We start from the raw sequence: 27,317 nt of genomic DNA, 5'->3' as shown, positions 1-27,317 counted from the left end.
CTCCAAAATTATCTGGTCCCTTTTAACTTCGTATTTCAGCTGGTTGACTAAAATCCCTTATTTTATTTTATTTTATAAAATTTTTATTGGTTTTTCAACATATAATATAAAACAATACAAAAGACAAACACAAACAAACAAACATATAAACATATATAATTTCATAAATTTTTTCATGTACCCAATTTCAGCGACTTCCCCGTGCCTCCCTTTTCTGCATCCCTGTTTTAAGCTTTTTTTCAGCAACCCCTGGTCCAAATTACTTATAAATTCCTTTCTTTAACCTCTTTCTTATCCAATCATTTATCGCTGCAAATCTGCTATGTTTTAACCATGACATTTTAACACTCACTAATTTTACAAAAAATTTTAAGATAAAGTTTAAATTTCTTCCAATCTTCTTCCGCCGTCTCTTTCCCTTGGTCACGGATTCTGCTCGTCATCTCTGCTAGTCCCATATACTCGATCACCTTTGTCTGCCACTCTTCCAGTGTGGGTAGTTCTTGTGTCTTCCAATACTTTGCTAGTAGAACTCTTGCTGCTGTTGTAGCATACATAAAAAACATCCTATCTTTCTTTGACACCAGTTGGCCTACCATGCCCAGGAGAAAAGCCTCTGGTTTTTTGTGAAAGGTACACTTAAGCACCTTCTTAATTTCATTATATATCATTTCCCAGAAGGCCTTAATCCTTGGGCACGTCCACCAAAGGTGATAGAAAGTACCTTCAGTTTCATTACATTTCCAACATTTATTATTGGGCAAATGATAAATTTTTGCAAGCTTGACTGGGGTCATGTACCACCTATAAATCATTTTCATAATATTCTCTCTTAAGGCATTACATGCCGTAAATTTTATACCGGTGGTCCATAACTGTTCCCAGTCAGCAAACATAATGTCATGACCAATGTCCTGTGCCCATTTAATCATAGCTGATTTAACCATTTCATCCTGTGTATTCCATTTCAGCAGCAAGTTGTACATTCTAGACAGGTTCTTCGTATTGGGTTCTAACAATTCTGTTTCTAACTTTGACTTCTCCACCTGGAAGCCGATTTTCCTGTCCTGTTTGAAGACTTCATTTATCTGGTAATAATGTAGCCAATCTCTTACTTTAAACTTCAGTTTCTCATAACTCTGTAATTTCACATTTCCACCTTCTTGTTCTACAATTTCCCAATATTTTGGCCATTTAGATTCCATATTAAGTTTTTTAACTTCATCCTCAGCCACCAACAGTAGCAAATAAAGTCTCAACTTTATATCCAACTTGCAATACACCAACTTTGTAACCAGTCTCAAATGACAGCTTCCAGTCCCGGTGACTTAGTCCTTTTTAAAGCAGTCCTTTCCCAAGGGTTTAGAACAGCGGAGTAATTTTTCCTTTCACCTCTTTCCAGCAGGTAATACTAGTTCAAGTTCATCCCCCCCGCTCCTGCTGCTAAGGGGGAAGATTCAGGTTCAATGTCTAGGTTGAATAAAAATAAAGCTGTCTTCCGTCAAATTGCAGCTTGTATATCGTTGCTTTAACTGTCATGCAGTCCGGGAAAGGCAGACTTCCTTATTTTAACTCTTTCCCGTTTTCAGCCAAATTTTCAAATCTTTTTCCTTTAAATCCCGGAGATTTCCCAATCTTACTCACGGGTAGTTGTAAATCCAAATTTCAGGAAGGAATCGGCGCTCTCCGTTATGGCGACGTGGCTTCACTCCGCGAGCTGGGTAGCGACTCTCAGCACCGCGCTCTCACCCGATGCTGCTCCGGAGCCTTTAAAAAGGCTCCTTCGCAGTAACGGGGGGCGCTTCAGGTGCCCACTGAGTCTCCTTGTTCACAGGCTTCCGCGCCTGTGATTTTAGGGGTCCCCGCTTCGCCGTAGCGGTCGGACCCGAACTCACGGAGTAGTCTCCCTGAGCGGAGCTCAGCAGGAGACCGCCATTAAACGCTGGCGCCGACCGGAAGCCTAAAATCCCTTATTTTGGCTGCTGATCCCTTATTTTCGAGGCTGCTGGTCCCTTATTTTCAAATCTGTAAGTTGACAGCTATGATTTGGGTATAACTGTGAAGAAATCTAACCTGTGCTTCTAAACAGAATATATACTAATTGCAGGCTCATTTTGTTGAGTGTGGGTCCTTATGTAGTCAAAATGCCCAATAACAAGCACAAGAGGGAAGTAAAAAGTGTTGGGAGGGGGGCAAATCCTAAGCAGCCCGATGATGACTGAGTGTGGACGCAGATACTGACTAGCTGGTGTGTGTGTAAGCATGGGAGGGAGAAGTGGAATGGAACAGAATATCCTGGAAAAAGGAATTACTGGCTGTTTGAAATTCTGAACAAGAGCACTTCACATTGCAATGTTTTCTTGTAGATCCAACTTGTAACTGTCCAAGACTTATTATTCCTCACTCCTTGGAGAGAAGGTCTCCCTCTTTTCTCCCTGAACCTTCCTACTTATAATAAGCTTTTGGACCACTTTTGTAGGCTTTTGCAGTGAGCTGCACCAGTTTCAAAGGAGTCTTTGAAAGGGTTATAGTGGATTTTCTTCAGAGAAATCCAGTAGCAGCCGCAGCCGTCCAATTCAGTGTCGGATAGCAGCATGTAAGCCCGAACACAAATTTTTGAAATGCTAAAAGTACTTTCTGATACTCAGCTGCAGTCTGTAGAAGTTCCCACAGCTACACTCCAAAGGCAAATTGCTGCCATTCCCGTTCTATGGGAAACTTTTACATTGGACCAGTGCTTTTAAATATATGATGCTGCTCACAATATGTCTCCATAAAAACAGTATTCACCGAGGACCTGTGGGGTTGGATGGAGTCAGAATGTAAAGATACTTCCAGATAGCAGAGCTGTGTTGAAATTAAAACCTGTTTATAAAACACAAAAGCTTGTTCTCGTCATTAAGAAATATTTGCTGTAATTTTCCCATGTACAGTTCTGATTCCTACCATTAGGGGCTCAAGATATTGAGTCATCAGAACTGAAAACAGGAACATTATATACATTAAAAAAATAATAATAATCCCTGAACTCATTTTAGCTTGTGTGAGGCAGATAGCAGACATATTTGGAAGTCAGATCCTTTCTAAAAATATTTACATAATTCATATACATTAGTACAGTGGTACCTCTAGTTACGAACTTAATTTGTTCTGGAGGTCCGTCCTTAACCTGAAACTGTTCTTAACTAGAAGCGTGCTTTCACTAATGGGGCCTCTTGCTGCCGCTGCGCCACCGGCACACAATTTCCGTTCTCATCTTGGGGCAAAGTTCTCAGTTTGAGGTAACTCTTCCAGGTTAGCAGAGTTTGTAACCTGAAGCATTTGTAACCTGAGGCATTTGTAACTTGGAGTACCACTGTACACAGTTCTAAAAGATTCTACAACAGTAGAATGTGTCACAGATATCATAGGTAAAGGTAAAGGGACCCCTGACCATTAGGTCTAGTCGTGGGCGACTCTGGGGTTGCGACGCTCATCTCGCTTTATTGGCCGAAGGAGCCGACGTACAGCTTCCGGGTCATGTGGCCAGCATGACTAAGCCGCTTCTGGCAAACCATAGCAGCGCACGGAAGTGCCGTTTACCTTCCCGCCGGAGTGGTACCTATTTATCTACTTGCACTTTGACGTGCTTTCGAACTGCTAGGTTGGCAGGAGCTGGGATCAAGCAATAGGAGCTCACCCCGTCGCGGGGATTTGATCCGTCGACCTTCTGATCAGCAAGTCCTAGGCTCTGTGGTTTAACCCACAGCGCCACCCGCGTCCCTTCACAGATATCATACATCCATTAATATTAAAGCAAAGAGATTGATCCAGACTTAGTCACTCTTAAGGTCCGATTAATTTCAGCGTGCCTACTCTAAGCATGACTAAGTCTGTATCCAATCCATAGTGTGATAAGATTTGACTGCCAGATTCTGGATCAGTTTCATTAAAATCCTGTGACCATTCTTAGCAGTCAACACATATCTGTCCACTGCCAATTATAGGTAGTTTATATTCTAACTGAAACATACATTAATGCTTCCTTCAGCATTCTCTTTTGTTCTTCCTTTCCTCCTGACCTCTTCTGTCCAACTATGCCATTAAATCTCTTGAGATTAAAATTCCAGTGCAATTTCCAGGTGTTGACCCCATTCAATAATTAGTTATCTGAATCCGGGATATAAAGTGTGAAATGAAAGGTAAATGAAGCTGAGCAGTCTCCTCCTTCCGTTTTTCTCTTAAAAACAAACAAAGCAAAGCAAAACGCTGTGTCTGAAGATGTTTATAGTTGGTCCTAATAAAGGTACTGGTCGTTTTTTTAATTGCCATATCTTCATTTATGAACTGAGATATGAAAGAGCCTTTTGGGTGTGCATCCAGCCTCTTGGCTCTTCCTTTCTCAACAGTAGTAAACAAGCTAGACATTCAGCAATTAACTAAAACGTTTCCTGTTTCATCTGAACTGTGAAGTTATGGTCAATGGCTTCCATACAAGCCAGGATATTAAGCCAGCGTCAAGCCATGACTTAATATATTGGCTTGTTCCAAAGTCAGGTCTGATTTGTTCTCTTGATCACATGAAGGGAAGAATGAAGAGGTGGGGTGGGGTGGAGACTCATACATAAATTGGCTTATTAAGCTGAGGTAATATTGTTTAATAATAATAATAATAATAATAATAATAATAATAATAATAATAATAAATGATGATGTTTTATTTATTCCCCGGCTGGGGCCGGGCTCAGTGTGGCTAGCACCAAATTTAATGGACCCATTGCCTTGCTGATCTTGTTTGGATTTTTTCTTAGTTGACCAACACAGATGCCTATGTTTGTTTCTCCACTCCAGAAAGCCTGTTTCCCTTCACATTTCTATAAGGCTAGAGAGAATTTCATATGGTCTTCTGTCAGTGATCCAGCTAATAATACATTCACAGATTCAGTTATCAGTAATCCTCATGCTTTCACAATACAGGTATTATTACAACTCTACTTGTAATGCATTGTTTTGTAAGGCTGAGAAAGGCAATATAATCAAAGCAGAATTTACTGGTTTTCTCACGTAGCCATTTTCACAGCATTACGAGAGAGAGAGAGTACCTAAGTTTGCTGTTTTCCTCTTCCCTCCCAATCCCTTTTTCTTTGAGCCGTGTTCATTAGACTAAAGCCTGAGGACAGGGAATATCTTATCAGTGATATTTGTAAGCTGCTCTGGGATCTTTATTTTGACTGAAGAGTGGGATAAAAATGTTTTAAATAAATACATAATAGCAAATATAGGCATGTATACCTAATAGAATGTTTGATGTGCTTTCTTTTTACCCTTTATACATTACCATGTATTCTGCATCTGATATGCTCCCAGTGCTGTGGGGTTTTATTTTTTTAGTCATGTACACATGGCATTAGCCACAGTATATACCTATCCTGTATTTTCTTGAGAACTATTGCTGTTTGTTGCATTTCCCCTCAAACCAGCTTCAGTCCAAATGGAAAATTTAAGCCACATTCAAGTCACAGTGAAGCTGAGGTGTGTACATCTGAGACAACCATTGCACAGTTCCAGACAGCAGTGCATGTGCAGATGATGGCTGCTTTAATAGGGGTTTCAGGGGTGGAGAAAGCAAACAGGTAATGCACTTTGGGTGAAGACATCCTCACCCTCTCTCTGATGTGTGCAATGATGTGCAAATGTGACTTGAAATGCAGGTGACCATGCTGTGTTTTAAGCTGCTAATGTGTACATTGCCTTAGTCCCTGGGAGTAGGGGCAGATGAATTCAAGTTGGTCTCTTGTGGTGGCAAGTTATTTCTCTCTCTTTCTCTCTCTCTCTCTCCCTCAAAGTTTATATCACATTTGCATAAGAGAGAGGTTGCTTCAACCTTATCTTGACATTTTTGGGTTTATGGTTGCCATTATTTTCATTATCTCAGACCACGTGTACATGAAAAAAATTGTTAGAGCAAGAGAGATAAAGATGATGAGTAACTGCAAAATTATTTGACACAGAATGACAGTTCAAAAGAGCATCTGTGCCAGAACAGTGTACAGAAGAGTGACAAGGCATCAAACTAAGTTTGGGATGAGAATTAAAAGCTTGTCAGGGCGGGCCAGGATGAGGAGAAATGTCTCTAGCTGATAAAAGGAGCCAGATTTTAAACTAATTTGGAAGGAACCGAAGCAAAAGCAAAAAATATCCTTATCAACTGCTTTAATGCCCATCCACAGTCTAATGAGGAGCAAACTGGACTAATTCATTGACATACCAAAAGGCTACAAGAAAACGCTTGTTCATAGATTGCACTGAACATAGGTACAAGCTGCCTCCGCACATGTACAAGTGTTTGTGTGACAGGTGTACAGTTTACAATCTGTGCAGCTCAACCATTGTGTACATAGGTACACAAACTGTACACTTGTTGAATGTGAATGACTGACTGAGTGCGCAGCTCAGCTGTTTGTCTACCCCAGTACAAAGATTGTTGCATGTAGGTCATAAAAGATAAATTAGTTATGGAAGACTGCTCTGTACACCGTTGTTATCTTTGGTTCCAAAGGGTGTGTTTGTGAACATTCTGTTACACTCATTTTCCCTTTTTATTGTTGAGCCTGGGCTGCATTCCTAAAAGCACTTGTGCCAGTTACTCAAACTGTTCTGGGTGGGGAAGGGCTGTATCTGTGATTTTTATTTTTATTTTTAAAGAAAAGTCATTGTAGCTTTGATAGTTAGAGGCAAACACAGACAGCTGGCAACACTAGATCACTCTGTTCAAACGGCTACATTTTCATGAGTGGTTTGGGCTTTGCTGTTGGGAGTTATTATCTGGTACTTCAGAATAACATTCACAGAGCTCGTTCTCTTGTGACACAGATCTGAACAGGAGTATTTATGAATTATGTTTCAAATTTTTAAATGGTGTAAAGTTATATTGCATTTATTATTTACAGAAACTAAAATCTGAGTTGGGGAAGCATAGACCTATTTTAGAATAATGCTTTTTTTTATGGCACAACTTACTATTGCTCCATATGTTCAGGAAAACACATGCTCCCAGAAGCTTTTGGGAAACATTTTTCTTGCCAAGTATATAGCATGTAGAGAGTTCCCTTTAAACTGAAGCCAGCCACCAAGGTAAACCTGATAATGTTACTGGTGGCAGCTGTGTATAGCAATCCTTTCTGATTTTTCTGCCCATTATCCCTTGTGTTATTGCCAAAGTTTTTGCAGATATATTCTGCATATAGATATCAGTATTTGTAATGCACTGCTTGTAATGTACTGCTATCACTGTAGTTGGGTGTGTTGGTAGGATATATGTATGTGTGTGTGAGAGTGTGTTTCCCTACATGCATGCCTACATATTGTATAATATATATATGATTTCAGTAATGTTTGCACGTTTAGTATGGCATCTTTGTGGCAGTGGGTGCATAGATCAGTCACAACCCTGCATAGGGTTAAAATTATGTAAGCAGAATGGATTTCAATGACACATAAGAGCACCCAAGCCCTGGAAACTGTGGGTGTTGTCTTAGGTGCCGTGGCTGATGCTAACATTTTTATAATGGTTTTAAATGAGGGAGTTCAGTCAGTTTAAAGACACCGGGAATGAAGCCATGGTAAAGTAGAATTAAATCCCCAGATAGTCTAATTGAATTTTATTAGCTGCTACAATTGCAATTCCAGTTCCAGATAACCACTTTTGGAGATACATTGAGGCCAGCAGTCTTGTCGCAACACAGTTCTTAATAAATGGTAAATTTGTGGAATTGTACCTGTATACACAGAAACACCCTAGATCAGGCATGGCCAAACTTGGCCCTCCAGTAATTTTGGGACTACAACTCCCATCATCCCTAGCTAACAGGACCAGTGGTCAGGGATGATGGGAACTGTAGTCCCAAAACATCTGGAGGGCCAAGTTTGGCCATGCCTGCCCTAGATCGTTGTTCTTCAACCTTGGATGCCCAGATGTTCTCAGACTACAATTTCCAGCCATTGGAAGTACATTGGAATACAGCAACATCTGGAGATGCAAGATCGAAGAACTCTGCCCTACATAATAAATTTGGCACAGTTTGCCCACAACATGTGTGTTGGCATGAGGATGATGACGTAGCCAGGCTTCCGAACCATGAAGCAGGCTGATTGACCTTTTACGAAAAGACATTAGCCAGATAATGTTAACAAGCTTTCTAGGTTCATGGGTGCAATGAGGATAAAAAGTGGGACCTGGGGTGGGGTGGGGGGTAAGAAAAAAATTCCAATTAGGAAGGAAGCTAAGTCAGATAACAAGCAAAGAAGAAGAAGGGGCATGAGACTTCTGTTATTGCTATCATCACTGCTTCAATGAGGCAAAATATCTTTAGCACAGGGGCAACCCATAGAATGCAATGTAACACATTTCCACCTTCTTTGCACAAACATAACAGATCATGTGAAAACTTGCCAGATTAGCCAATACATTCACTGGGTGGCCTTGGGTCAGGGACTATGAGCCTAACCCAAAACTGTGTGAGGATAAAATGGGGCAGATAGGATGGGACAGGACCTTGTACACTGCTTTCAGCTTTTTTGGGGGGAAGGGGTGGAGGAGGATAGAAATGGAATACATAGCCTAATAATAATAATAATAATAATAATAATAATAAATCAGTTGGAGCATATGCAGGAAATAACTTCTTTCATGCTAACGCAGCTCTTTATCAGAGGAAGATTAACTCGCGTAAAACTATCTGAAGAACATTGACTTGCCCTTTACACTCTCAGAGGAAAGATATTCGGTACGTCATCTTTCTTCTGTATTCATAGCACATCCATTCATGGGGTAACATCTCATGTCAGAACACACCCATTGAAATCAATGGACTTAAATCCATTAATTTAAGTGGGTTAACTCAGAGCATTACTTAGTCACCAATGATCCTTTTTGTAACATGCCTCGTTTCTTGTCACCAATAAAATGCTCAGCAGCTTTCAATGGCTCTCTCCCCATAATGCGAGATTAAGAGATTTGTGCTGCGCATCTCCAACATGATATTTGATATTGCCGTACTGTGCAATTGTATTAAACAAGGAACACAAATATGGGCAACTTGTGCTGAATTTTTACCCATTTTGATTTTTGAGCTGACATTTTGGGATGGGGCAACTAGATACTTAATGTTTTCTGTTCTTTGAGCCAATGAAATGTGAGGGCATTGCTTCCTAGGCATTCCTAGGTAAGCACCTATTGCAGAATGCAAGTCACTGTTATGGCGTCACAATGCCAGAAAGGTTTTCCTATGTGCTGATATCACTGAGAGCAAAAGAAGTCTATTCAAAGTGAGGACAATCCTTCCTGAATAGGAAACACATTCACCCTGTTTCAGTGTGTGTGTAGTGCTTTTTGACACTGATCAAAATGTTCATGAAAATTCCCTACTTTCAGCTTAGTCCTAATAAAAAATAAATGTTGAAAAATAAATTGGTTTGCTGTTATTTCCAAAGCATATGTATACTACAGATGTGGAAATAAATGATTTCTTACTTGCCATCAAGCTTTTGTTTATGTACAGCTTTAAAGAGGCTAACTTCTTATCTTCAAGTATTGGGAAAATGAACAATTAGAACGGAATCTGCCAAAATCTGTAATTTCAAGGCATGCTGTCTGTGTATATGGAAAGCAAAGAGCTTATTGTAAATGAATAGCAGCTGTTTAAACATGTGTTTAGCCAAGGCGATGTCAAAATGCTTTGAAGTAAACAGCCTTTCCCTGCTACAAATACAGGCGAAAGGGGTTTTAAATATCTGGAGATGGTTTAGTTTCTGAAAACAGCCTTAACGTAGGCATATTTTGTATTTTCCATGAGATTACTATAAAAGCTCCACTGCCTCAGAAGGGGTAATCTGATTTTTCAGCACTGTTTCAGCATAATGGCTTCCAATCAGGCTGGATGCAGGTTTGAGTGATCCCTTCAGCTGTGGACTAGCAGCTGCAGTAGATTCCTATGAGCCATCATTTTAAATTTATCCTTTTTGTTGTTTCTATCAATAATATGTTGCACTAATTGATTGTTTCAAAGGGTCAAAATATTTCAAATTTGTGAAATGCATGCAGCCTGGAAGCGTTGGGACATGAAACTTTACAGTGGGCATGTTATGCTGCACACCTACGTTCCATTTATAAAGTTATTCTTATTCTTATTAATTACCCACCCCTCACCCTAACATCCCATGGCAGGTTGCAATGTTAAAGCATAATTTTAAAACATCTTAGAATCACCAAAAATAGGGCAGGTTCTTAAATGTTTACCCAACAACTTCTGCTACCCTACAAGATTTGAAAATAAAAAGTAACAACAACAAAAATGTAGCCTTCTGTCTCACTCTTGAAACCCCTGCACCAACCCATTAATTTGCAGAAAAGCAATCTGGAGTTAAGATTCGAACATGGTAGGATGGTAGGTCAGCTTTAATACCCATAACCTGCAGTCCAAAGAGGAGCCATTGGCAGACCAGAACATCTGGTGACTTTGCTGGCAATTGACATTTAGCTGGACTGCACAACCCTTGCAAAGGACGATAAGAGTTTGGGGCTTCGCCAACAAAAAGATAACACATTTGAAAATCTTTCACGAGTGACAAAGTTGGCTGTTCTGTTCTTTTGTGGTCCATTTATATAGAAGAAGTGCTGCCACTCAGCCTTGACAGTCTATAAAGAGACAAAAAGCAACTTTTGGAGCATGCTTACAAAATAATTATTAATAAAACAAGAATCTGGACAAGCTTTGGGAAGCAATCGTGTTATAAATACAACACTGAAACTCAGTATCTACCAAGGCAAAAATAATATCTTAGGTGATGGGTGTGCTAAGTATGCAATTGTTGTACAGTTAAACAAACAAGTGTATTAGCTCTCTAAATAAAAGCTATAGATTCCATCCTAAGTTAAGTTAGGATAATTGCCCAACATTGAACTGTTCCCCTTTTCTCCATCAACTCCCCACATCCCATTCTGCATTGCTCAGAGCCCTCTGCAGATAATTTTTGGCCATACAGTAAGGGAAAGAGAGGTTGAAAAACTTACTGTGAATTTCCGTAAATTAACTTCTCTCAGGCTCCAAGACCATCTCTCCCAGTTTGTACAAATTCAAACTTATGGGGTGCCTCTTGCAAATGTGCTCATTGAAATTAGCTTCAAATTAGAATTTTAGCAGAACAAAACCAAAATCTGCCCCCTTTGAGACATGAAACTACCAGGAGTACCCATCTGAGGGATGCACTTCCAAGGAGTGGTGACTCTCCTCCCCACCCCCCAGTAAGTGCAGCAAAGCTGCTGACAGGAGGCTAAGTGCTTGACAGCCCCCCCTTAATTGAGATATACAGTAATGAAAATGAAAATACAACAGGTCTTGCCACAGTGGGAAAGACTGTGATCAGGGGATCTGTGTGCCTGCTGCATCTGCTGTCCAGGTACCAAATGTTGAAGGGAAAGTTCAAGGCCCCTTATCTCCCTTCTTAGGGTCTTTTATATTTAAACCATACTTGGTCCTTCAAATGGAAGACTGCCTTTGATATCCCCTCGGATAGAGGGCCGTCCTCTGGAAAGTAGGACACATCTCCACCCTAAACCAGAGACTCGCTCCTCAAGCGCACACGAAAGTGCACATAATTTCAAGACCTTTTGTATTCCAGCTGTTATTTCTAGCTATTGCTACTCACAAATTAATGGGACCAATTTCAGGACCCTAAGAAGGAATAGGCCTGATTATCTAAAACAGGGGGGTTCTCCAAGGTGATTTTCTGATGTGAAAGAACATACACTGGATCTAGAAGAATTACATAGTGGAAATATATAATTATAGAGAATTATATATGAATAACTACTCCTGAAAAATCTGGTCAGCTTATGGCACTAAGCAGAAAAACTGTTGCCCTAGCAATCACTGACTATTTCATATAATGCTGAATCTCTATTCCTTCTCCTGTATTGTGTCGTATTTAAATCCCCCCTTTTTCTTGGTGTTTTCTTCTTTTGTGCCAGTGGAGTCAAAATTATAGGTGTGCCCTTGTGTTCACGATATGTGAGAGTCCCCAAACAGCTCAGGACCTGTTCTGTTTGTTGGTCATACCATTGCAGCTCTGGCCTATTTAACTGTTGGCAGTGGGTGACCTTTCTATTTAAACTGGCGGCTGCTGTACAGTAGAGTGATTAAATTTGCAAGTCTCTTGAGGAGACTTATCCAGATGTCAAGTAACTTTGGGGGTTGTGCACACCAGCTAAGCTACAGTGGGGACTGCTAAATTGCACTAAACAGATGGGAAGTGTGATAACTGTTTGAAATGGCAGTTAGAATTTCTTGGAATTAATGCACTGTATAGAAGTTGAAACTCTAGGATCCCATTTTTTTCTTACTGTTTAGATAGTTTTAAAAACAGTAGCTTGGCAATCTACCTCTAAAATCAGAATGAGTTACTGCTTAACACCTATTGCAGGTAGCCTAATGGCACACAAGTGTTTCATGATAGAGTTCTCGGACCCCAGAGCTGCGCACAATCACAGCAGAAGGAATATGCAACTGAAGCTGAAACAAGTATTAGGCCTTTGGCTTACAGTACAGTACTGTTTAATGCAGGAACAGGGAATCTGTGGCCCTCCAAATGTTGTTGGGCTCCAACTCTCATCAGCTTTAGCAAGCATGGCCAGTCATCAGGGGTGATGGGAGACCAGCTGGAGAGCCACGTATTCCCCCATCCCTGATCTAATGTATTGGGGTTTATTTTATTAACTATTTCTTGGAAATCGCCCCTCTTAGGGCAGTTCCAAAAGTTTGCCTTTCTTTTTTAATTACTGAGGTAAAAGTAAAGCTTTGGAACAGTACAGTACTGGGGCAGGGCAGGGCAGGTGTCTTAAACCTTCAGCAGAAAAGCTGTGGCACCTCACCCCCATTTCAATCGCAGTCTGTCAAAATGTTACAATAGCTTTGGAGGGCGTGCTCCAAATCCCACCACCCTCTGAAACAAAGTGAGCGATGGCGAGAGACAAGGGGTGGTAATCAAATAATTTTTATTCAGAGTAGACCCACTGGAATTATTAATAAACATGACTAAGTTAGGGCCACTGCTTACAATGGGTCTACTCTGAATACCTACCAAGGCTTTTTTCGTTACGGGATCCCATTGGCTGCTGTCTTTGCTTTTTCAGTGTCCAATGGAAACATTTTTATTTGCCCAGGTCTTTCAATGTGTTTGTGGTTTTGTTTTCTGCTTCTGTGTCTTAGTGTGTGAGTTTAGGAGTATTGTTTTAATTGTCATTTTATCATTTTATTGTATGCTGCTGTGAGAGCATTTGCTGAAGAGGAGCTTATAACATCTTCAAACAAGGCAGCAAACCTATTCCAGTTACTGTACCATAATTTGTGTTTGTTATGGACTTTACTTGAGGTGAATTCTCCAAACCTTTTTTTCTTCCCTCAGGTGACTGCAGAAAGTCACCTTGTGGCAAAAAAGTGAGTTTGTCTGAATGAAACATTAGATTGACTTTTCAGGAAGTGACAAAAAGTAATGTAGCTGCTTCTCGCATACTTACCTCTCACTGATGGAAAGCCAGGATATTGATCATGTTATATTACTGACTCTGTATTCATAACTGTGTGCTGCAAAAAGCATGGTCCTGTTTCCCCCCACTACAATTCACTTTGAAAGTAATAGAATTTCTGACTAGTAATCAGATATATTTGGAAGGATTTCTTCCAAAGAAATGCACACCATATCAAAATATGTTTTAGATTTCGTGGAACATTCCAGATATGCGCGTTGCTCACTGACAAGTGAATAACATGCCATTCATTTCCCCCCTCCCGAAATGTGCCTCACTGTGAGGACAGATTGCTCAGTGGTTTCCTAAACTCTATGACTTTGAACATGACTAATGTGGTTGAAAGACAACCACACAGCTCCACATTTAACTGATGTTTTCACAAATGAATATCAAGATGTTTCTTTCCATAGGTGCATAGGTGCATTATTCACCAGGTCAAAGCTTGTGTATGTCAGCCATAGTGCCTAGGGAATATCAGGGTACTGTCATGCTTACTGTTGAGCAAGGAAGTACCTACTGAAGCAGAATAGAGTGTTTTTTATCCACATATCTAGGTTTCCCCCTAAAGCTGAAATCTCCTCACAGTTCTTCATGAACATTGTTGGCAATGCCCATAATACTTCACATTTCCAGCAAATTTAGCAGTTCTTGGGGAAAAAAGGTCATATTTATTTATATTGTCTTCAGTGACATTATCCCAGCCATAAATTTGATAAGCTTTCTGGCATTACCCTTTTCACCGCACGATCCCTGGCAATGCAAATTTGAGATTGTTTAACTGTGTTTCATCATTTGTTTTCTAACTTTGACTTTCTACTGTGAACAACAACAAAAAGCGCAATAAGCTACATATACATTAATACAAGAATGTATTTGTTAAGTTGTGGGTGAACATATCAGACGACACAGTGATTCTTCAAACAGCTCTTGTTTATTCAGAGGCCAGAACAGAACAGAACTGAGGGGTTCAGTCAGCCTGCTTATATAGAGCTCCAGTACCATGTAACTGTAACAATTTTCTAAAACTATCCAATCACTGAAAGTCACTTTCGATCCCTTATTTGCATAACTATCTACAGTATCCCCCTGCTGGCCCAGGGTGAGAACTTCAGTACATAACAGTATTAATTTCTTGTAGCTCTCCCATGTTTTCCTGGCTGAAGTGAAGGCAATTTTGGTCCATAAGACACCTTCTTTCTGTGATTGGTGACATTTACATCCTTGATTTTTCTTCATTGCTAACATTTCATTAATGCTCTTTTCTCACCTCTGTGGTAGGGTTTAGTCATAGGTCAAGCATGAGTGTGCAGTGATATCCAGATTGCTGGGCATTATGTACCTCTGCAGTGATTTGTGATGCACTGCGGAATTTTGGAAGGAACCACTGGCAGAGGAAGTGGGGTGCGGTAGGTGCGGTCTGCCCCAGGTGTCATACCTGAGGGGGGTGACATTGCCGCGCCCACCCCACTGAGACGCTTGCCCCCGCGGGTGGCTAGCCCCGTCCCCAGGTGCCTGAGCACCTAGCTCTGCCTCTGGAAGGAACCTTATTATTATTATAACCTGGGAAGGAACCTTATTATTATAACCTGGGAGCCTACATGCAAGGGAAAATTCTTGGATGCATATTTGCAGAGCTAGCCCTGCCCTGTCATGCAGGAAGGTGAAGTTGCCTGATTCAGGTGGCATAGACTCAAGCAGCTGCAGAAGTATGCAATTTATCGTGAGGCTAGGTAAAATACAAATGTGCGTAGTAATAAGAATCTTGCTTGATGTGATCTTGCCTTGAAGGAAACTCATTGTTACTTCCATCAAGAAAGATTACTGTGATGGACTTTACAGGGGAAAACCATGCACATCAGAATAGATTTTCAGTAAGCGTTTGAAATGAGTGTGTCCCTAGCAGGGCTGCTTGTGAAAACTTGATCTCTTCATAAAATGAAGGTTACATCTTTTTTCTGATTTTAATTATTTTAGATATCTTTGAACAGCTTTAATAAATGTCTGGTAGTATTTACTGGTCATATTTGTGTTGTCTAATAATGCAACAGATTTTTTTTTAATTTTATTTTTAAAAATCACTGAAATGCTGCCAAAAGTTTTGGTCTTTGTAAATATTTATTCATTATGACAAAGCCCTACGCTCTCAAGTCTTTGCACCTCATTTAGAGCAAAAGTGTTGGGATTAAATCAACGTAATGGCACACCAAATGGTATTGAATGTGATGGCATTCATTAGAAATGTTAAGCAGAATGACTAGAATAGCAACTGTCAATCTTTATTCAGAATTGCAGAACTATTTGAAAAGGCTTTTAGCAAAAAGGGGGGGGGAGATTTAATTTCTGATTAGATTGAAAGAGATATATATAGATACTAGCTATGATTCACAACACTATATGCACACAGCCCAAGAAAAGTATTTCTCCCTTTGATTGATGGTTAAACACAAAATCAGTTCAGGCACACTGAAAGGAAGAGGTCAATTCTCCATCCTAGAATATAAACATTGCTTTACAATGTTGTTTTTGTTTTTTGTTACAAACAAAAAATCTAAAATTGAGATTCCCAAATTATATCAAGAAAGGTTGCCATATTACAAAAAGTGAAAATCCAGGCAGAAAAGTTTTGCCGAGAAATTGGAGGGTTTTGAGCATAGCTGTCAACGTTTCCCTTTTTTTAAGGGATATCCCCTTAGTCCGAATAGGATTCCTCTCAAGAAAAGGGAAAAGTTGACAGCTATGGTTTTGAGCTCTTTTTGTGGGAAACTGGCAAAAACAACACTGTCATTTAGCCAATTTCCACCCAGACACTGTTTTCAACTGCAGTATTCCAGTTATGTCCAGGAAATTCCAGACGTATAGCAACCCTAATTAAGCTAAGTTTCTTTGACTCTCTAACAAAATGGTTGGTGCCAGCTTTCCAAGTATCAAGATAGTTATTCAAATTTTATGGCATGTTGAAAGTTATCATCATTTATTTATTGTCATTATTATTTTACAAAAAGTAAACTCAAAGCGATTTATGGACTGATGGGAATTATCCAACAGCATCTGGAAGGCTACAGGTTCTCCACCCCAATTTATTCCAGTGACTGAAAACAGAATTAAATGTTTGCTTTAAACCATGAGAGTTCCATTCCAACAAGTAATTTGCTCACTTTGAGAAAAGCTTCAAAGAAGAAGAAAAACAAGAATCCTGGAACCATAATGTACGCCAGTATCTTTGCCTATGAATGGCCTTAATTCAGAAGAATCTCATTAAATTCTTTTCTCCTTAATAGTTTGTGAAGCTGAGTTAACCAAGAGTTATTACACCAAGAACCATGGGAAGCTAGCTCCTCTAAATATAATTTAAGTAATCTTGAATTGTCTGTGAACTGCAATCTCAACCTGTAATTTAACATAATAAACCTATTTTAGTTGACATGAAGAATTATCAGCTTCCAGAACTGTTGACAGAAATAAAAAGAAATTTTCTCAGGGACTTTTGGACTTTTTTGATCCCTAATAAAGTTAACCTTCCCAAAACAGTCCTGGGCTCCTTTGGGAGAAAAGGTGGTATGTAACTCAAACAAAAAACAACCTGGCACCGTGTGACAATTGGATAGAATATATAGACTTCAGAAACTCTTTGAGCTGAATATATCAATTTTCCCCTTACCTTTTTAAAAACAAAAACAAAAAACAGGCAATTGTCCTGTAGGCAATATATATATTATAAACAGGCAATATATGTATTCTGTGCCTTCTGATATCTGCTGGCAGATTACAAAATGGAGACGACATAAAATTGAGTCTACTTGATAAATTGAGTGGCCATCTGACTTAGTTATAGCACGGTGGTTTATCCCTGAATACCATAATCTTCATCTTGGCATAATTAATGACAATATGTTATGCCAAACAAGAATTGCCATTTTTCTTAACCAACTGTTTTGACCTTAGTTAATTTTGTGCCAATAGGATCATGCTGCCTCTTTACAGCAGAACAAGATAATTTATGATCCTTGATTTTAAATGGAAAGAAACAGTTCCCCTTCAGTGCAGAAAGAGATAATGGATGTAAAACTTGTCCTTTTTTGTTGCCAATTATGAGGTATTAAGGTAATTTCAGATTAACATTCTAGGACAGTCTGTCCTCTAGAGTGTATTTCTTAATTCCAGGAGACAATCTGTGTAATGGCACCATAGGTCAGCTGTTGTGAAAATTGCAATTAGGATTACAGAAAGGGCAAAAGGGGCTGGGGTCATGGGTCATGGTCATGAATTTATTCAGGTATTGGTGACTACCAAAACTAAGTAACTAAGAACTTCCTTCTCTCCCCCATCCCCAACCATTTTCCTTTTAAGTTTTGTATTTTTAGATTGTGAACCTGAGGGCAGGGGCTATCTTTTTCTTTCTTTCATTGTAATCCTCTTTGGGAGCTTCTTCTGACCGAAGAGTGAGATTTCAGATTCTTTAAAGAAACAAATAAAGTCTATGACCTTGAGAAAGTCAACATCTCTCACTCTCGCCTACCTTGCAGATTTATATATGGTTTGCTTCTCTCTTGAAAGGCACCCAAGACAGTGTACGATATTGAAACCAACGGTGTAGCAGTCCTGCACACACTTACATGTCAATAAATTCCACTGAACCAAACAGGACTTATTTCTGAGTAGATATAGTATGGCACTATAAAATTATGTTACTGCTGAAATGTTGTACAGAGCTTCTTGCAGGAAGGATGAAATGCAAATTTAACCAACTGTCTATTTTAGTTTAGAGAGGACAACCCTCTATTTGAAGCGCTTTTGATCCAAATCCAGTTTAAAAATAAAGAACCATAACAAACAGGATCAGGGTCCTTGAAATTGACTATCAACAGTAAGCAGACTTAAGTAGGCCCTAAGGTCACCTGCTCACAGTCATTCCTAACTGTGGTGAGAGGCACTTTTTTCTATTTAAATCATGACAATTGTTTCTAACCCTGCATCTATACCCTTTTAAATAGCATATGCGAGCTTTATGCAAATCTGTGCTGCCCTTCTTTTTGATGATTATCAAATAATAATAATAATAATAATAATAATTTGATACCAGACTCTACCTCTCCTTTAAATCGGAACCAGTGAAGGCAGTGAATGCCCTCTGTGAGTCTGGAGGTGGTTGGAGGATGGATGGCAGTTAAAGGATTGAGGTTGGATCCTGGCAAGACAGAGGGGAACAGATGGCAGGTGGGTGTGGAGGAACCCCTGGTACTGAATGGGGAGTGTGTGCTCCGGAAGGACCAGGTGCACAGCCTGGAAGTCATTTTGGACTTACAGCTGTCCATGGTGGCACAGATCAATTCTGTGTCCAGGGCGGCTGTCTACCAGCTCCATCTGGTATGCCGGCTGAGACCATAGCTGCCTGTGCACTGTCTCACCGGAGTGGTACATGTTCTGGGTATCTCCCGCTTGGACTACTGCAATGCACTCTAAGTGGGGCTACCTTTAAAAATAGTGACTCAGAAATTACAACTAATCCAGAATGTGACAGCTAGACTGCTGACTAGGAGCCGCCTCTAGGACCATATAACGCTGGTCCTAAAGAATCTATACTGGCTCCCAGTATATTCTGAGCACAATTCAAAGTGTTGCTGTTGACCTTTAAAGCCCTAAACAGTCACAGCCCTGTACAGTGGTACCTCAGGTTACAGATGCTTCAGCTTACAGATGCTTCAGGTTACAGACTCCGTTAACCCATAAATAGTACCTCAGGTTAAGAACGTTGCTTCAGGATGAGAACAGAAATCGCATACTGGTGGCGCAGTGGCAGCAGGAGGCCCCATTAGCTAAAGTGGTACCTCAGGTTAAGAACAGTTTCAGGTTAATGAATTAAGTTCTTAACCCAAGGTACTACTGTATACCTGAAATGGCGTCTCCACCTCCATCGTCCAGCCCAGTCACTGAGGTCCAGCTCCGAGGGCCTTCTGGCGGTCCCCTAACTGTGAGAAGTCAAGCTACAGGGAACCATGCAGAGGGCCTTCTCGGCAGTGGCACTCTCCCTTTGGAACGCCCTCCATGAGATGTCAAGGAGATAAATAACTATACAACATTTAGAAGATATCTGAAGGCAGCCCTGTATTGGGAAGTTTTTAATGTTTGATGTTTTATTATGTTTTTGTATGTGTTGGAAGCTGCCCAGAGTGGCTGGGGCAACGCAGCCAGATGGGTGGGGTAATAACAATAACAATAATCACTATAGCTTTCCTATTCTTTCACAGTGTAGAAATGGCCTCCCTATTGCCTTAGAGATAGACTTTCCCACAGGCATCCTGTTGGCCGTTGTAACAACAAGATGCTGGATTAGATTGGCCATTGGCTTAACCCAGCCGGCTCCTCTTATTTTATAATTCTAGGAATCTGCTCTGCTGCAACCTCTCTCTTCCTTTTCCTTTCTTGGAAAAGACAAAATGTAGTTGGGGCATCTGTAGTGCCCTTGTTGACCTTACACAGTAGCTTCACATTATTTGTGGTCAATATCTAGTCACCTTAATAATAATAATTACAGAAGTTAAATTGAAATCCATTTTATTTTAGTTAATGATTTCCATTGCTCTCAGAGTAAAATCAATATTGCTGTCTCCCCACCGCTTTGTGTAAGAACTTCAGCAGTGCCTTGGCCATGTAATCCACAGTGCAGTTTCTTTTTTAAAAAGTTTTCCCCCCATTAAAAACATTTAATTGAATTACTTTAACATATACCTTGTAAATTGTTTGGCATTGTGAAAGCACATTAGTTGAAAAGCTGGGTGCCTTTAAGCTGCATGGCTATTTAAGGATCAGACATGGTGCAGGCAATGTAATAAATGATGTTTATGGATATGTGAATGCTTAACTATGTGAATTTCAAGGAAAGTGCAACAAGAGTTTAGCAGAGAAATATTTCACTTCCGGCAATACCAACTGCATATTGCAGGTGGACATTAGCAATTTATTCAGGAGACACTTTCTCAAGCCCAGATGTAGCAATTTAGGTCCCACAGAGGTCAACAGAGCTCACTCTCATGCCTAGATTTATGTTGGGCTGTGTTTTGATTATGAAAAATCCCAGTAAATTCATGAAGCATGTTTTGTGAATCTTTGATGCACAAGCTAGATAGGTTCCATTACTGATGCCTTTATTTACATGTGCATCAAATATGGCACTGGAAACATCCCTTTTGGGTACAAAGCCCAATCTCTTCATTTATTTAGTACATTAACTCTTCAGAACAGTGTAAAAAGATAAATATGCATTCTCATGAACAGACCTAATGCTTCTCATAAAACACACTGTTTTTTCCTGGGAACAGACCATGAGAGAAAAGATAGCTAAAACCATTGCTCTTCTTCATATACTGTATATTGATTTACTTCAGGCCTATCATAAACAGAGAGCTAAAAACGGCAGGCTGATTTAAAACTGGCCAGATGGCAATGCTAATTAGTTTAATACATGCAAGAAAGTAAAAAAGTTTTGATACAATCATATATGATTCTCTGCATTTCTGTTATGTAGCTTTTTAGAGATGAGTTCGTGGTCCTCTGTATGCAGATAATCATTTTGACTTGGGTTCAGCTATAATATATGACATCTTCTAGAAATGGGCTTCATCTTGTACTGCTTACAGCAGTTTTATCAGCTTTATTGGTTCCTAAGTTTTACTCTGCTCGATATAAAATATGTGCTGAAGTGCTGCTATCTTCCAGTTCCCTGTAAACAGTGTATTTTGGAACTGTCAAGCCAGAGTATTTATGTTGTTCTCCATGCTCGTTTATTTAACTTTATGACAGACCCCTGAAGTTTCGGCTAATAAATCAGAAAAGCAGTAACTACTTTTGAAAAGTACAAATCTTTGCAGTTTATTAGTGTTATAATTTACCCAGGCATTTGGTTAATTCCAACGGAATTGTCTTCTTTAAGTTGTACAGCAAGTACATCTTTCTCTTTCAGGTTCCCTGGCATCCCCAGGGAGAGGTGGGAAAGATCTGTGTCCGAAACCCTAGAAAAGTCTCTCCCAGTCAGTGTAGCCAGTAATGAGTTTAATGGAACTGGTCTCACATGGTATAAGCCATAGCAGGCAGAATGGTGTCATCATGTTCACCTGACATCCACTGAGTTGTGGTGCTGCTGCTTATTGGGATGTAGAGAGGAAAGGCAAGGCAGCAGGCAGGCTGGTGCAGTGCAAATGCACTGTCAAGAAGCAACACACCATGGACTTTCATCAGTGTGTGTCATTTTTTAAAACAAAGCTGCATGACTGTCATACTGGTTGATGTCTTCTAACATTTGCTGCTTCAACCTTTATATGTGCAGAATATTTAGAACACTTAGCATCTCATTAATTTATTTTATTTGTCTTGCAACAAGTATGTTAACTCTTAAACCTTTCCATTCAACCATGCTATGTTTTTTTAAAAATATATTTCTATTTAGCATTTCTGCTGCAAGTAAAAGCCACCATTCTGTGTCGCTTTTAGTGATGTACCTTTTAGAATATTCATTTGATAGAGCGCTCCGCCACCATGAGCTAATTTAATCCCGGGGGGAAACTGAAGATCACTTTGCAAATGGATTAAGGCTGAGTAAATAACGGGGTTATTAGACAAAGGGCTGTACCGTTCTGTCAATTTTTGTCACTGCTCCATGCAAGAAAAATATTTAACTGTGCAGCAAATATATTTACTTATGAGCATAATAGCTGCAGGCATTTTGTAGCAATCTGAACAGTGTATTTTGTATTTTTGTGGCTTCCCAGATAATTTGGCTGTTCTTTCCCCACCCCCGCTCACATACTTTCTGAAAGTTTTAACACATAAGATTTTGACTGTAAAGCTAGAAGGCAATTCCGAAATATGACAGCAACAAAAGTTTCTAAGTAGATGTGCAAAGCTGTATTGGGCTGTTTGGTAATTATCACCATCCATTGACCCTCCAAAGCTTACACACCATTTACATACTGTGAAAAGTATGCCAGTTTGAAACATCTAAGAGTACCCTCCCCTCTGCACAAAGTCATTGAGAAGGGGTATATCTGCAAGCTGAGAAGCAGGACTGAGAGTGCTATGCACTGCTTGCTATTACTCAGTTATCTGTCCCATGAGAATTGAAAGGGGAACATGGAGGCCTGTACAATGATGCCTGGGTCTATGGGGTGCCCTCTCATCTTCCATTCCCAGGGTGGATTAGCAGTCATTTCCTCTTTCCAGAGAACTCTGGGAATTGTAGTTCTGCAAAGGGAACAGGTTTATCCAGAGGAGGGTTGCCAGAAGAGGGCAACCAAAATGGTCAAAGGCCTGGAAACGATGCCTTATGAGGAACGGCTAAGGGAGCTGGGCATGTTTAGCCTGGAGAAGAGGAGGTTAAGGGGTGATATGATAGCCATGTTCAAATATATAAAAGGATGTCACATAGAGGAGGGAGAAAGGTTGTTTTCTGCTGCTCCAGAGAAGCGGACACGGAGCAATGGATCCAAACTACAAGAAAGAAGATTCCACCTAAACATTAGGAAGAACTTCCTGACAGTAAGAGCTGTTTGACAGTGGAATTTGCTGCCAAGGAGTGTGGTGGAGTCTCCTTCTTTGGAGGTCTTTAAGCAGAGGCTTGACAACCATATGTCAGGAGTGCTCTGATGGTGTTTCCTGCTTGGCAGGGGGTTGGACTCGATGGCCCTTGTGGTCTCTTCCAACTCTATGATTCTATGATTCTATGATTCTATCCTAACAACTCTCTGTACCCTTAAGAAACTAATAGTACCCAGGATTTTTTGGGGGTTGGGGTTGGGACTCAAGTAATGAGTCCTGTGCAAGGACTTCTGCTTGTGCAATGGGTGCTGCTCTGGGGGTTTTCCTGACCCTCCCCCCCCAAAAAAAAACAATTTGGGGTGGGGCACAGAGGAGGAGAGGGGAGATCATGCCATCTGGCAAAGTGAAATGCTTGCACTGGTGGAATGATCAGAACAACATCACTCTGTATTCCTTCCCATGATTATCTGAAGTGATATGATGCAGCTTTAAATGTATAGTGCAGATGGGGCTGAAGATTCTCATGCGGATATGTGTGCAAACATACAGCCCCCCCTCCACATTCCGAGGTGCTATGGAAGAGGACTGTACCAGGTGAGCAGCCAGCTAAACGTTTCAGTGATGACTAGATGTGGAAGCAATAATTGTTCAGGCTTGTCTGTCTGCCATTTAGCATTTGCACTCCGAAAAGTGACACCTCATTAATGTTGTATGAAGCTTCACTCTCTGTGCCAGTTTTGAACTGTTCTAAACAATGAGCCGAAAAAAATTTACTTATCATATTTTACTGTCAAAAGCCTTTTAAGCAGGCTCTTCTGTTTGTATTACATCAATGTGTCGTGGATGGCTTACCACCACTCTTATCATGATGAGTTTTTAAAAAGAGATCATTTGTTTAAAATAGCACATCTAAGATGAAAGGTATTTAATTTTGCAAGATCTGTCATCTTCAGCCTTCCTGAATGCTGGTAATAATTCACATTATTCATCTTCTAAAAGCCATAAGTCAGGACTTTCTTGCCATCATCTCACCCCCCATTACTAATCCAGTAAATCTTTCCTGCTATAAGTGACCTAAGAAGATGGTAATTAATCTGTTTCAGACTATAATAGTAGAATCAGCAAGCAATGAACAATTTCCTTCAAACATGTTAAATAATAGCATCAGGCTTCAAAGTCACTGGCTTGGATTCTCAAAGAAATCGGCAACTTTCATGTAAAAATCATCATTACCACTGAATTGTTGAGCTAGGAACATTGTTTTCTACTGCTGGAGGCTAATGTTTCAGCATTTGTCACAAAGTACAGCATATGTTGAGAGATTGTTTGTGTTAACAACTGTATGCAACAGAATAAAGTATGTGAAATTGCCAGAAAATAGATTCAAAATGTTTTGAAGAAAAGGTACCGTATTTTTTGCTCTATAAGACTCACTTTTCCCCTCCTAAAAAGTAAGGGGAAATGTGTGTGCGTCTTATGGAGCGAATGCAGGCTGCGCAGCTATCCCAGAAGCCAGAACAGCAAGAGGGATTGCCGCTTTCGCTGCGCAGTGATCCCTCTTGCTGTTCAGGCTTCTGAGATTCAGAATATTTTTTTTCTTGTTTTCCTCCTCCAAAAACTAGGTGCGTCTTGTGATCTGGTGCGTCTTATAGAGCGAAAAATACGGTACATTATTTTAACGGTTCAGTGTGTTTCAAAGGATTTTAAAGACCGTAGAAGATGGTAATATCATACCCTCCAAAGATGTCTAGACCAAAAACGGGGCCGTGCTCCCAGGCAAGTCATGTGACCCATGTGAGATTGTGGCCCCCTAAAAAATATTGGGGGGTGACATTGCAACGTGAGATTGCAGCACCCCCAATGGCCGCCATACTCTTGCATGGAAAAACAGAATGACCCAGTTTTCCCAGAACAGTTGAGGGGTATGTAATATATAATATTATGAGAAAGTTGGTATATAAAATCACTCACTAAGAATGGACTTTGTAAGAAGCTGTGACAGGGACGTCTCTGCTGTTAAAAAAATATTGTGGTGTTAAATCATTCAGATGGCTTGCCTCTTCATTAGCTCTGTGACTTCTCCTGTGTTACCAGTTATCTTTTGTGCCTATAAAAAATAGAATGAGGCCTTCACTCTCATAACCAGACGAATGAAGTCTGGAAGTAAAGGAAGATGGTATTTTTAAATGGTTTGGTTTTAAGTTAGTTCTACTATCCTACCCAAATTGCTCTCCTCTTTAGTAAATACAAAGCCCCGACTCTTGCTGATTTGTTGCTTAACCTGTTCCCGCTTTGTTTTAAAAGTTTTATTAAAGGGATATATAGAATGTTAGGTTCTTGAGTGACATATAGCTTGTTTCTCTGCTAGTGCCTTCCTCCTAAGCAGACATATTTAACAGCCAGTAGTTTACTCCTGGGAAGTGCTAAGATGTGTAAACTATCTGCGCCGACTCAATTCTGTTTTTAAACTTTAGGAAATTCTGGCATATAGTTGATATAAAAGGTCCCCCGACGTAGCATTTACATCCACATATCTTTTTTACAGACTTTACCTTTTTATCAACCCTTGTGGTGTTTGGTTATTATCAGGCGAATTTGCAGTTAACATGCCTGTCATGGTGAAAGATGGAACACACAGCATTTCATCCAGCTGCTGGTTCATAAAAATGTTTTAGCAGCCTCAATGTTTGTAAAGCCCTGACACAGCTGCTTGGAAGAACCTCAAAGACTCTGAGTTTTCTAAAAAATAAAAAGATATTGAAGATGATCATGGTGCCCACGTTATCAGTAGTGATTGTGGAAATTGATTATTGAATGCATTGATTGCTGCAGTGGCTGTAACATATATTGACTGCCATCATATCCTTTTTGGTACCTGGGATAAGAGAGTTTCAACATAGAATCAAAGAACTGTACAGTTAGAAGAGACCCCAAGGGTCATCTAGTCCAACCCACGGCAATGCAGGAATCTCAGCTAAAGCATCCATGACAGATGACCATCCAACCTCTGCTTAAAAACCTCCAAGGAAGGAGAGTCCACAACCTCCTGAGGGAGACGGTTCCACTGTTGAACAGCTCTGTCAGAAGGTTATTCCTGATGTTTAGTCGGTAGTGCTGGAGATAAAACTCTGCACAATTGCATGCTGGCCAGTACTACATCTTATATGGAAGGGAGCAAGTGATGATGACACCTTTGCATTATGTTTCTAATACAGTGGTACCTCGGGTTACATACGCTTCAGGTTACAGACTCCGCTAAGCCAGAAATAGTGCTTCAGGTTAAGAACTTTGCTTCAGGATGAGAACAGAAATCGTGCTCCGGTGGCGCGGCAGCAGCAGGAGGCCCCATTAGCTAAAGTGGTGCTTCAGGTTAAGAACAGTTTCAGGTTAAGTACGGACCTCCGGAATGAATTAAGTACTTAACCCGAGGTACCCCTGTATATGTTCTGGCTCTGATGGTTGACTTTGAAAAAGTCTAAAATGCTCTGGACTGGGAATGGCCTCACAACAGAATCTCATGAAAGAATGTGACATTGCATGAATAGGAGGTTGGCCCAAAAAAGAAAGATGCATAATAAAATAAATTTGACATTCCCTTCTACTAGGCATGTTGAAGCAAACTCATCTAATTTCAAAAGAATCAAATTAGATCAGGGATGATAGGAAACATGTGGCCCTCTGGATGTTGTTGAACTCCAGCTGAAATTGCTTCTTTTTGGCAAAGCTTGTTTAAAGTATGAATTAATGAACTGTAATATGACTAGTTGAACAATCCTAACCTCCAGATCTTCTGCCAGTGGAGAAGAGCCTCTTGGCCAGTGGAAGGACCTCTGTTCTGGTAGCCCCTGGTTCACCTACACAAAGCCCCACAGACATAACTCTACTGCCATAAATGTTTCCATCAGTAGTTGTCCAGTTCTGTGGGGGCTTGAGGGTTGCAGGGGAAGGTGAGCAGAGTCTGATTCAAGCCACGTCCAAGCAGAGAGCAGACAATAACAAGTCCTGCTAGCTGAAACATCTCCCTCCTGAGGCAGCTAAAGAAAAACTATGTGCAGGGAGCAAGAGGCAACTGAAGCCATATGCAGCAGGCTAAAAACAGGATAGGGACGCAGGTGGCGCTGTGGGTTAAACCACAGAGCCTAGGACTTGCCGATCAGAAGGTCGGTGGTTCAATTCCCCGCCACGGGGTGAGCTCCCGTTGCTCGGTCCCTGCTCCTGCCAACCT

At 40.4% G+C, this 27,317-nt stretch overlaps 1 protein-coding gene and 1 long non-coding RNA gene across 3 annotated transcripts in view; one reads left to right on the top strand and one right to left on the bottom strand.

Moving 5' to 3' along the window:
- The window catches only part of MACROD2 (mono-ADP ribosylhydrolase 2), a 974,476-nt gene that overhangs the window by 697,982 nt on the left and 249,177 nt on the right, over positions 1 to 27,317 (top strand). The gene's annotated exons all lie outside the window — the stretch shown is intronic.
- On the bottom strand, positions 10,401 to 12,296 carry LOC128409997 (uncharacterized). Its single transcript, XR_008329360.1, has 2 exons — positions 11,051 to 12,296; positions 10,401 to 10,675 (listed from the first exon to the last, which is right to left on the bottom strand). It is a non-coding gene; the product is annotated as an uncharacterized LOC128409997 (long non-coding RNA).

Source organism: Podarcis raffonei, chromosome 3 (assembly GCF_027172205.1).
Source record: "Podarcis raffonei isolate rPodRaf1 chromosome 3, rPodRaf1.pri, whole genome shotgun sequence".
In the NCBI taxonomy this organism is placed as follows: Eukaryota; Metazoa; Chordata; class Lepidosauria; order Squamata; family Lacertidae; genus Podarcis; species Podarcis raffonei.
The sequence above is the reverse complement of the archived record's forward strand: the minus strand, read 5'-3'. Positions and strand labels throughout refer to the sequence as shown.